The sequence below is a fragment of the Mustela lutreola genome, chromosome 14 (assembly GCF_030435805.1).
Source record: "Mustela lutreola isolate mMusLut2 chromosome 14, mMusLut2.pri, whole genome shotgun sequence".
Classification (NCBI taxonomy): domain Eukaryota; kingdom Metazoa; phylum Chordata; class Mammalia; order Carnivora; family Mustelidae; genus Mustela; species Mustela lutreola.
In genome coordinates, this window is record NC_081303.1 from 16937250 (window position 1) to 16948456 (window position 11207).

Sequence of the window (11207 nt, forward strand, 5' to 3'; positions counted from 1 at the left end):
TGCTGGGTCATAGGGCAGTTCTATTTTCAACATTTTGAGGAACCTCCATGCTGTTTTCCAGAGTGGCTGCACCAGCTTGCATTCCCACCAACAGTGTAGGTGGGTTCCCCTTTCTCCGCATCCTCGCCAGCATCTGTCATTTCCTGACTTGTTGATTTTAGCCATTCTGACTGGTGTGAGGTGATATCTCATTGTGGTTTTGATTTGTATTTCCCTGATGCCGAGTGATATGGAGCACTTTTTCATGTGTCTGTTGGCCATCTGGATGTCTTCTTTGCAGAAATGTCTGTTCATGTCCTCTGTCCATTTCTTGATTGGATTATTTGTTCTTTGGGTGTTGAGTTTGCTAAGTTCTGTATAGATTGTGGACACTAGTCCTTTATCTGATATGTCGTTTGCAAATATCTTCTTCCATTCTGTCAGTTGTCTTTTGATTTTGTTAACTGTTTCCTTTGCTGTGCAAAAGCTTTTGATCTTGATGAAATCCCAATAATTCATTTTTGCCCTTGCTTCCCTTGCCTTTGGCGATGTTCCTAGGAAGATGTTGCTGTGGGTGAGGTCGAAGAGGTTGCTGCCTGTATTCTCCTCAAGGATTTTGATGGATTCCTTTCACACATTGAGGTCCTTCATCCATTTTGAGTCTATTTTTGTGTGTGGTGTAAGGAAATGGTCCAATTTCATTTTTCTGCATGTGGCTGTCCAATTTTCCCAACACCATTTATTGAAGAGCCTGTCTTTTTTCCGTTGGACATTCTTTCCTGCTTTGTCGAAGATTAGTTGACCATAGAGTTGAGGGTCTATTTCTGGGCTCTCTATTCTCCATTGATCTATGTGTCTGTTTTTGTGCCAGTACCATGCTGTCTTGATGATGACAGCTTTGTCATAGAGCTTGAAGTCCGGAATTGTGATGCCACCAACGTTGGCTTTCTTTTTCAATATCCCTTTGGCTATTCGAGGTCTTTTCTGGTTCCATATAAATTTTAGAATTATTTGTTCCATTTCTTTGAAAAAGATGGTTCGTACTTTGATAGGAATTGCATTAAATGTGTAGATAGCTTTAGGTAGCATAGACATTTTCACAATATTTATTCTTCCAATCCAGGAGCATGGAACATTTTTCCATTTCTTTGTGTCTTCCTCAATTTCTTTCATGAGTACTTTATAGTTTTATGAGTATAGATTCTGTGCCTCTTTGGTTAGGTTTATTCCTAGGTATCTTATGGATTTGGGTGCAATTGTAAATGGGATGGACTCCTTAATTTCTCTTTCTTCTGTCTTGTTGTTGGTGTAGAGAAATGCAACTGATTTCTGTGCATTGATTTTATATCCTGACACTTTACTGAATTTCTGTACAAGTTATAGCAGTTTTGGAGTGGAATCTTTTGGGTTTTCCACATATAGTATCATTTCATCTGCGAAGAGTGATAATTTGACTAATTCTTTGCCGATTTGGATGCCTTTAATTTCCTTTTGTTGTCTGATTGCTGAGGCTATGACCTCTAGTACTATGTTGAATAGCAGTGGTGATAATGGACATCCCTGCCGTGTTCCTGACCTTAGCGCAAAAGCTTTCAGTTTTTCTCCATTGACAATGATATTTGCGGTGGGTTTTTCATAGATGGCTTTGATGATATTGAGGTATGTGCCCTCTATCCCTACACTTTGAAGAGTTTAGATCAGGAACGGATGCTGTACTTTGTCAAATGCTTTTTCAGCATCGATTGAGAGTATCATATGGTTCTTGTTCTTTCTTTTATTGATGTGTTGTATCACATTGACTGATTTGCGGATGTTGAACCAGCCTTGCAGCCCTGGAATAAATCCCACTTGGTCGTGGTGAATAATCCTTTTAATGTACTGTTGAATCCTATTGGCTAGTATTTTGTTGACTATTTTCGCATCTGTGTTCATCAAGGATATTGGTCTATAGCTCTCTCTTTTTTTTTTTTTTTTTTAATTCTACCTATTTATTTGACAGATGGAGATCACAAGGAGGCAGAGAAGCAGGCCCAGAGAGAGGAGGAAGCAGGCTCCCCGCTGAGCAGAAAGCCTGATGTGGGGCTCGATCCCATGACCCCGGGGATCATGACCTGAGTCGAAGACAGAGGCCTTAACCCACTGAGCCACCCAGGCACCTCTATAGCTCTCTTTTTTGATGGGATCCTTGTCTGGTTTTGGGATCAAGGTGATGCTGGCCTCATAAAATGAGTTTGGAAGTTTTCTTTCCATTTCGATTTTTTGGAACAGTTTCAGGAGAATAGGAATTAGTTCTTCTTTAAATGTTTGGTAGAATTCCCCCGGGAAGCCGTCTGGCCCTGGGCTTTTGTTTGTTTGGAGATTTTTGATGACTGTTTCAATCTCCTTACTGGTTATGGGTCTGTTCAGGCTTTCTACTTCTTCCTTTTCAGTTGTGGTAGTTTATATGTTTTTAGGAATGCATCCATTTCTTCCAGATTGTCAAGTTTGTTGGCGTAGAGTTGCTCACAGTATGTTCTTATAATAGTTTGTATTTCTTTGCTGTTAGTTGTGATCTCTCCTCTTTCATTCATGATTTTATTTATTTGGGTCCTTCTCTTTTCTTTTTGATAAGTCTGGCCAGGGGTTTATCAATTTTATTAATTCTTTCAAAGAACCAGCTCCTAGTTTCGTTGATGTGTCCTATTGTTTTTTTGGTTTCTATTTCATTGATTTCTGCTCTGATCTTTATGATTTCTCTTCTCCTTCTGGGCTTAGGGTTTCTTTCTTGTTCTTTCTCCAGCTCCTTTAGGTGTAGGGTTAGGTTGTGTACCTGAGACCTTTCTTGTTTCTTGAGAAAGGCTTGTACCGCTATATATTTTCCTCTCAGGACTGCCTTTGTTGTGTCCCACAGATTTTGAACTGTTGTATTTTCATTATCATTTGTTTCCATGATTTTTTTCAATTCTTCTTTAATTTCCCAGTTGACCCATTCATTCTTTAAAAGGATGCTGTTTAGTCTCCATGTATTTGGGTTCTTTCCAAACTTCCTCTTGTGGTTGAGTTCTAGCTTTAGAGCATTGTGGTCTGAAAATATGCAGGGAATGATCCCAATCTTTTGATACCGGTTGAGTCCTGATTTAGGACCGAGGATGTGATCTATTCTGGAGAATGTTCCATGTGCACTAGAGAAGAATGTGTATTCTGTTGCTTTGGGATGAAATATTCTGAATATATCTGTGATGTCCATCTGGTCCAATGTGTCGTTTAAGGTCTTTATTTCCTTGCTAATCTTTTGCTTGGATGATTTGTCCATTTCAGTGAGGGGAGTGTTAAAGTCTCCTACTATTATTGTATTATTGTTGATGTGTTTCTTTGATTTTGTTATTAATTGGTTTATATAGTTGGCTGCTCCCACGTTGGGGGCATAGATATTTAAAATTGTTAGATCTTCTTGTTGGACAGACCCTTTGAGTATGATATAGTGTCCTTCCTCATCTCTTATTATAGTCTTTGGCTTAAAATCTAATTGATCTGATATAAGGATTGCCACTCCTGCTTTATTCTGATGTCCATTAGCATGGTAAATTCTTTTCCACCCCCTCACTTTAAATCTGGAGGTGTCTTCGGGCTTAAAATGAGTTTCTTGCAGGCAACATATAGATGGGTTTTGTTTTTTTATCCATTCTGATACCCTGTGTCTTTTGATTGGGGCATTTAGCCCATTCACATTCAGGGTAACTATTGAGAGATATGAATTTAGTGCCATTGTATTGCCTGTAAGGTGACAGTTACTATATATTATCTCTGTTCCTTTCTGATCTACCACTTGTAGGCTCTCTCTTTCCTTAGAGGACCCCTTTCAATATTTCCTGTAGAGCTGGTTTGGTATTTGCCAATTCTTTCAGTTGTTGTTTGTCCTGGAAGCTTTTAATCTCTCCTTCTATTTTCAATGATAGCCTAGCTGGATATAGTATTCTTGGCTGCATGTTTTTCTCGTTTAGTGCTCTGAAAATATCATGACAGCTCTTTCTGGCCTGCCAGGTCTCTGTGGATAAGTCAGCTGCCAATCTAATATTTTTACCATTGTATGTTACAGACTTCTTTTCCTAGGCTGCTTTCAGGAATTTCTCTTTGTCACTGAGGCTTTTAAATTTTACTATTAGGTGACGGGGTGTGGGCCTATTCTTATTGATTTTGAGTGGGTTTCTCTGAACCTCCTGAATTTTGATGCTCGTTCCCTTTCCCATATTGGGGAAATTCTCCCCAATAATTCTCTCCAGTATACCTTCTGCTCCCCTCTCTCTTTCTTCTTCTTCTGGAATCCCAATTATTCTAATGTTGTTTCGTCTTACGGTGTCACTTATCTCTCGAATTCTCCCCTCGTGGTCCAGTAGCTGTTTGTCCCTCTTTTGCTCAGCTTCTTTATTCTCTGTCATTTGGTCTTCTATATCACGAATTCTTTCTTCTGCCTCATTTATCCTAGCAGTGAGATCCTCCATTTTTGATTGCACCTCATTAATTGCTTTTTTGATTTCAACTTGGTTAGATTTTAGTTCTCTTATTTCTCCAGAAAGGGCTTTTATATCTACCGAGAGGGTTTCTCTAATATCTTCCATGCCTTTTTCGAGCCTGGCTAGAACCTTGAGATTGTTATTCTGAACTCTAGATCTGACATATTACCAGTGTCTGTATTGATTAGGTCCCTAGCCTTCGGTACTGCCTCTTGTTCTTTTTTTTGTGGTGAATTTTTCCGCCTTGTCATTTTGTCCAGATAAGAGTATATGAAAGAGCAAGTAAAATACTAAAAGTGTGGCAACAACCTCAAGAAAATATGGTTTAACCAAATCAGAAGAGATCCCAAATCATGAGGGGGGACAAAGGGGATAAAAAGAGGTTCAAAAAGAAAGAAAGAAAAAAAAGAAAAGAAAAGAATTTTAAAAAGGAAAACGAATAAAGAAAAATATAAAAAGGAAAAAATATATATATTAGATAAACTAGTTAAAAAACGTTAAAAAAGAAGAAGGTAGGGGCGCCTGGGTGGCTCAGTGGGTTAAGCCACTGCCTTCAGCTCAGGTCATGATCTCAGGGTCCTGGGATCGAGCCCCGCATCAGGCTCTCTGCTCAGCAGGGAGCCTGCTTCCCCCTCTCTCTCTGCCTGCCTCTCTGCCTACTCGTGATCTCTCTCTCTGTCAAATAAATAAATAAAATCTTTAAAAAAAAAAAAAGAGGAAGGTAAAAGTTTGAAAAAATTTTAGCAATAGAAGAGAAAAAATTGAAAAAGAAAAAAATTAAATTAACTGCAAGACTAAAAAAATCACAGGGAAAAAAAAAAGAAAAGAAAAGAAAAATATCACAGGGAGAAACCGTGCTTTGCTTTCTCCTCCTCTGGAATTCTGCTGCTCTCCTTGGTATTGAAACCACACTCCTTGGTAGGTGAACTTGGTCTAGGCTGGATTTCTTGTTGATCTTCTGGGGGAGGGGCCTGGTGTAGTGATTCTCAAGTGTCTTTGCCCCAGGCGTAATTGCACTGCCCTTACCGGGGCCGGGGTGAGTAATCCGCTCGTGTTTGCTTTCAGGAGCTTTTGTTCCCTGAGCGCTTTCCGTAGAGTTCTGGAGGAGGGGAATACAAATGGCGGCCTCCTGGTCTCCTGCCGGGAGGAGCCGAGAGCCCGGGGCCCCACTCCTTGGTGTGTCCTCAGAGAACAGCGCCCCGTTATTCCCGTCTGCCTGACCTCCGGCCGCGCTCCGAGCTCACCGAGCCTGCGACCGGTTCAAGGTAACCCCGAGCTGCGAGCTTACTGTCGGCTCTGTCTCTGTAGCTGGCTTTCTCGTTCCAATATGCGCAAGCTCTGCGACACTCAGACACCCCCGATCCTTCTGTGACCCTGCGGGACCTGAGGCCACGCTGACCCCGCGTGGGCTTCGCCCCGGTTTAGCCTCTGGTGCTATGTCCCTCAGCGGAACAGACTTTTAAAAGTCCTGATTTTGTGCGCCGTTGCTCCGCCGCTTGCTGGGAGCCGGCCCCTCCCGCCGGGGTCTATCTTCCCGTTGCTTTGGATTCACCTCTCCGCCGGTCCTACCTTTCAGAAAGTGGTTGTTTTTCTGTTTTCAGAATTGCTGTTCTTCTTCTCTTTGATCTGCCGATGGATTTGCAGGTGTTTGCAATCTTTAGATAAGCTATCTAGCTGATCTCCGGCTAGCTGAAGTAGTCTCAGCCTGCTACTTCTCCGCCATCTTGATTCCTCCCCTAGAATTCTGTTTTAATTACCTTTATTTTTTTTTTTAACCATTTCTATTTCTGTAGTTTTGGTGTTTAAAAATGGTTGCTCTAGGGATTACAATATATATATATTTTATCTTTCACAGTTTACTTTAAGTCAGGATTTTACAATTTTATTTGGAGTGTAGAAACCTTAACACCAAATAGGTCTCTTTTTCTTTTCCTCTTTATGCTGTAGTTGTTGTATGTATTATATCAGCATACATTAAAAACCCTGTTAGAAAAGGTTACAATTTTTTTTTCGACTGTCAAACATTTTAAAGAACTTAGCAGCAGAATACTTCATTACATGTACCTAAATATTGATCCCTTCTGTTGCTTTTTCTTCATTGCTGAGGTTCTTGGTTTTTATTGGCATTATTTCTTTTACATCTGAAAAATTTCCTTTACTAACTTTTAAAAGATTATTTATTTATTTATTTATTTGACAGAGAGAAAGAGAGAGACAGAGAGGGAGGGAACACAAGCAGGGGGAATGGGAGAGGGAGAAGAAGGCCTCCTGTCAAGCAGGGAGCCAGATGTGGGCCTTGATCCCAATACGCTGGGATCATGACCTGAGCGAAAGGCAGATGCTTAATGACTGAGCCACCCAGGTGCCCAGCAATTTTTTTTTTTAAAGAGTTGTATACTGGCAACAAATTCTCTTGGATTTTCTTCCATTTCTCTTTGTTTCACCTTCATTTCTGAAGGCTTTGTATTCTGTGTCAACAGTTCTTTTATTGGTGTTCTTGAAAAATATGATTTCATCACCAAAATTGGTCTCCTTGATTTCTGATAAGAAATCCAGTTATTCAAATTGTTGTTCTATAATAACTAATGAGTTGTTTTTCTCTGGTTACTTTCAAGAATTTAGTTTTAGTTTTAGTTTTTTGCAATTTGATTATGGTATGTTTGGGCATGTATTGCTTTAGATCTCATTTGAGGTTAAAAGAAAATACTTTGTTCAGAGCATTTCTGACATTAAATGGGTCAGTTTTCCACACTGAGCAATTTTCTAATTCTCTGCGGTTACCAACTGGTTTTCTACAATTTAATGCACTTCTGATGCTACCTAGAGTTAGCACAAAACCCATAGGTTGAGGTCTTACAAGACAGTAGCAAATACAGATGCCAATAGCAAGTAGTGGGTCCCCAGATTACCTGTTCTTCTGTCTGACTTGGCTACAAATTAGGGTCCCACAACCTCCTCCTCAGGTTCAGTAATATGCAATAACAGCTCACAAAACTTAGGAAAATACTGTATTTTCCTAAGTTGTTCATTGTTCCAGATGAACAATGAACAGCCAGATGAAGAGGTACAAAGAGCAAGGTCTGGAAGCATCCCAAGCCCAGGAGCTTCTGTTACCATGGAGTTGGACGGCACTGCCTTCCTGGCATATGGATGTGGTCACCAACCTGAAGCTCTTGGAACTCCTTCATTTGGGATTTTTATGGAGGTTCCTTTATGAAGGCATGGTTGATTAAACCATTGGCACTCCTCAGCCTCTCCCCTCCATGGAGGTCAAAGGTAGAAAGCTCTTTCATCCTTCTTCCTATTTTATTTTACTCTGTGGTTCAGATTGGCGAATTTCTTTTGATTTATCTTTAGGTATATTGACTTTTCCTCTGTCATCTCTATTTTTTTGTTGGACCCCTTCAGCGAATTTTTATTTCCATTGCTGTTTTTCACTTCTAAACTTTTGATTTGGTTCTTCTTTTTATCTTTTATTTGTTTGTTTGCTGGAGTTTTCTGTCTTTCCTTTCCTCTCAAGAAAATATTCTTATTCGATGAAGCATTTTTTTCATAGTTTTTGCAACGTAATTCCAACATCTGCATTATCGTGGAAGTTGGTGTCTGCTGTCTTTTCTACACGTGTTGAGATTTTCCTGGGTATTTGTATGCCAGGGAATTTTGGGTTGTGTCTTGGACATTTTGAATATTATGTTATGAGATCTAAGGTCTTGCTTATATCCTGTGTAGGGTGTTTTTTTTTTTTTTTTTCTGTTTTTGTTTTGTTTTTGAAGATTTGCTTTAAAGAAGACTGATTGGTTCAGTTTGACACAAGTATGAACTTCATCTTCTGTGGTTTGTGATTTTTTACATTAGTGTCTTTTTCAAAGCCTTTGTTTTGCTTCTCAGATATGTCCTGTGGGTATTGTCAACCAGTGGCAGCCTGGGATCTGTACACTTCTCAAAATTTGTGCTAAGACGTTTAGGCTCATTTTTCACATATGCAGCTTGCAGGTGATCTCAGGAGTTCATAAATAACTTTATGGGCTTACTTTCCCAAGGTCTTTTCTCTGTGCATTGTCCTTGGTACTTTCTAGTTCTTTGGAGTTCCACTTTTTGGTCCTCTGGTCAGATAATTAAGGCTTTATTTATCCCATGTTGCTAAGCAATTCCTCTGATTTTGCCAGTGTCTTAGGCCAAGCACTGCAGGGCAGAAAGAGAAATGGGTCCGTTCCTCTTCTAGTATTTTAGTTTCTGCAGGTCCCTATTGTCACCATTGTTACTGCCTCCACTATCAAGGAATTTCTTGGGTTGTGGGGTGCAAAAAAATGGATAAAAGAAAAGAAAAGCAGGGATTCCCTCTACTGAATGTTAAGAGATCACTTTTCTTTTCCTCAAGTCAGATTTACAAGATATCTGGCACTCTGTCTACTTGGGTGCCGACTTTGTGTTTCAGGACTGCATTGAGGCCAGGCCAATGGATATCAAAAAGGAAAAATAATCGCTATCCCTGTGACTGCTTTGCTTGTACTTCAGATTCTCATCTTTGTCCCCAAACTATTTGCTCTTACTTACTTTTCAGAGCCCTCAAATAATTGCTGCATGCATTATATTTAGGTTTTATAGATGAATTCAGTGGGAGAGAAAGATGGCGTGTGCTTACTACATCTTACTCAAAACCGAAACCTTGATTGCTTGTTTTTTTTTTTTTTTAAATAGGTCATTTAAAAAAACTCCTCTTCTTCTCTAAACAAACAAACAAACAAACAAACAAAAAACCAGATTCTTTAATACATTTCCTTGGGTAATCTTCATAAACCTATGAATAGGGAATTTTTTGGGGTGTTTAGTAGGGAACATGAATATAGGAATCACTTAAAAATTTGCTGCTTTGTTAAATAAAATGCCTATCTTACTGATTTAAAATTACATTTATTTTATGTAGCATGATCAAAATCACCTTCATGATTTTTACAGTTCACTTTTCAAATTGAAATCTACTACTTGTGTTGTTTTTATTATGTTTTCTTTTGTTCTTAATTATGAGTAATCATTATATTGTTATTTAATATTTGCAACAGCTGTGTCTTTACTCACAACCTCTTTAGTGGATCTAATCAAAGACTCTAATTTCATTGCCTGAATCCAAAACTTAGAAATTGGTATACTTTTTTTTCTTTTTAAGTTTCCTGGTCATCATAACAATTCAGCCTCAGTGGGTTATTGTAGCTGCCTATAAACAACTTTTATCTTAGTTTTTATCTTCCCTGGCTATCAGGATAGGCACTGTTTTCAGAAGATGTTAAAGGTATGGGATAAAAATGTACTTATTTTTCAAAGCTCTTATTCATTCACTTGGGAATGAATTGTTTAATTGTACTTTTTAGCCCATAGAGATTCACAGATCAATCTGTAATTTGTAATTTGTCTTGTTAGGTTTTTAGTGTTCTTAACCTTAGGGATCATTTGTTGTTTCTTTAGTATTTACTGTCATTCAATACACAGTGAATAAATTATCTGAAATTTGGATAGTGAAGTCTTTTTTTTTTATTAATAAGCTAAAAGGGAAGGGTTTGTCACTGGTTACATATGAGGCATTGCAGAAATGTTATTCTGACTTTAATTGAAATCTGCAAGGCAGAAACAATGAGATAATATAGATAAATATAAGGAGTAAACACATATACACAGAAAAATAGAGATTTTTTTTAGTCATAAGAGATAAGAAGGCTGGCCATTCCCTCAGTTTTGATGGCTTTCCACTTCCCAGAAAGCATACCTCAGATTTCTGTGGGTAGGTCCCTAGTTTTCTAACCCAAACTCTATGTTCATGTAGCTGACTCTCCCTTATTTAAAGTGATTAGAGTGTCTGTTCTTTGAAATCAGAAGGATAACAAAAATAGGTATACAGGGGCACCTGGGTGGCTCAGTCAGTTAAACTTCTGCCTTCAGCTCAAGTCACGATCTCAGGGTCCTGGGATTGAGCCCTGCATGGGGCTGCCTGCTCAGCACAAGTCTTCTCCTCCCTCTCTATCTGCCCCTCCCCCTTTGCTCCTGCACTCTCATTTTCTCTTTTAAATAAATAAGTAAATACAATCTTTTTAAAAAAGGGAAAAAAGCTTGTATACTCAAGTATTTGCAAAGAAAAACATCCTTATGTGACTTTTAATATTAAATTTTCATATAAATTATATCTTTGATAACCTGGTATGATCCAGCACAGATTTAGAGTTTGTTATACCTCAGCTTGAATCACAGTGTTTCCATTTACCAACTGTGTGATCCTAAATAAATCACTGCTAAGTTTTAGTTCCCTTCTGTGTGGTGAAATATCATACAACAATGTGCTATTGCGTATCTCTTCCCAGCTCTGTGTTCAGTGTGTTTTCAACAGTAGCTTGAAATGTGTTGTGATTTATTCATACCACAGAAATTGGTAAATAGCACTAACCAGAGCTTGATTTATTGTTTTGTTGGATGTCTAGATTTAAGAAAGTGATGGAAAAAATAGCAGTAAAGCAGATTAAACTTAAAAGTTTCTTGTGTCTTGGGGGACCTGGATCTCACAATTGGTTAAGCCTCTGACTCTTCGTTTTAGCTCAGGTTGTGATCTCAGGGTCATGGGATCGAGCCCCACCTCAGGCTTCCTGTTTAGGGTGGAGTCTGCTTGGGATTCTCTATCCCTCTCCCCTATCCCTCCTTACATGCACACACGTGTGTCTCATTCTCTTTCCCTCTCTCTCTCTCTTACTCTCTCAA

General features: G+C 38.9%; 1 protein-coding gene across 1 annotated transcript in view; it reads left to right on the forward strand.

Annotated features, from left to right (window-relative positions):
* XPR1 (xenotropic and polytropic retrovirus receptor 1) overlaps nucleotides 1-11207 on the forward strand; it is a 255791-nt gene that overhangs the window by 92932 nt on the left and 151652 nt on the right. The window lies entirely within an intron of this gene.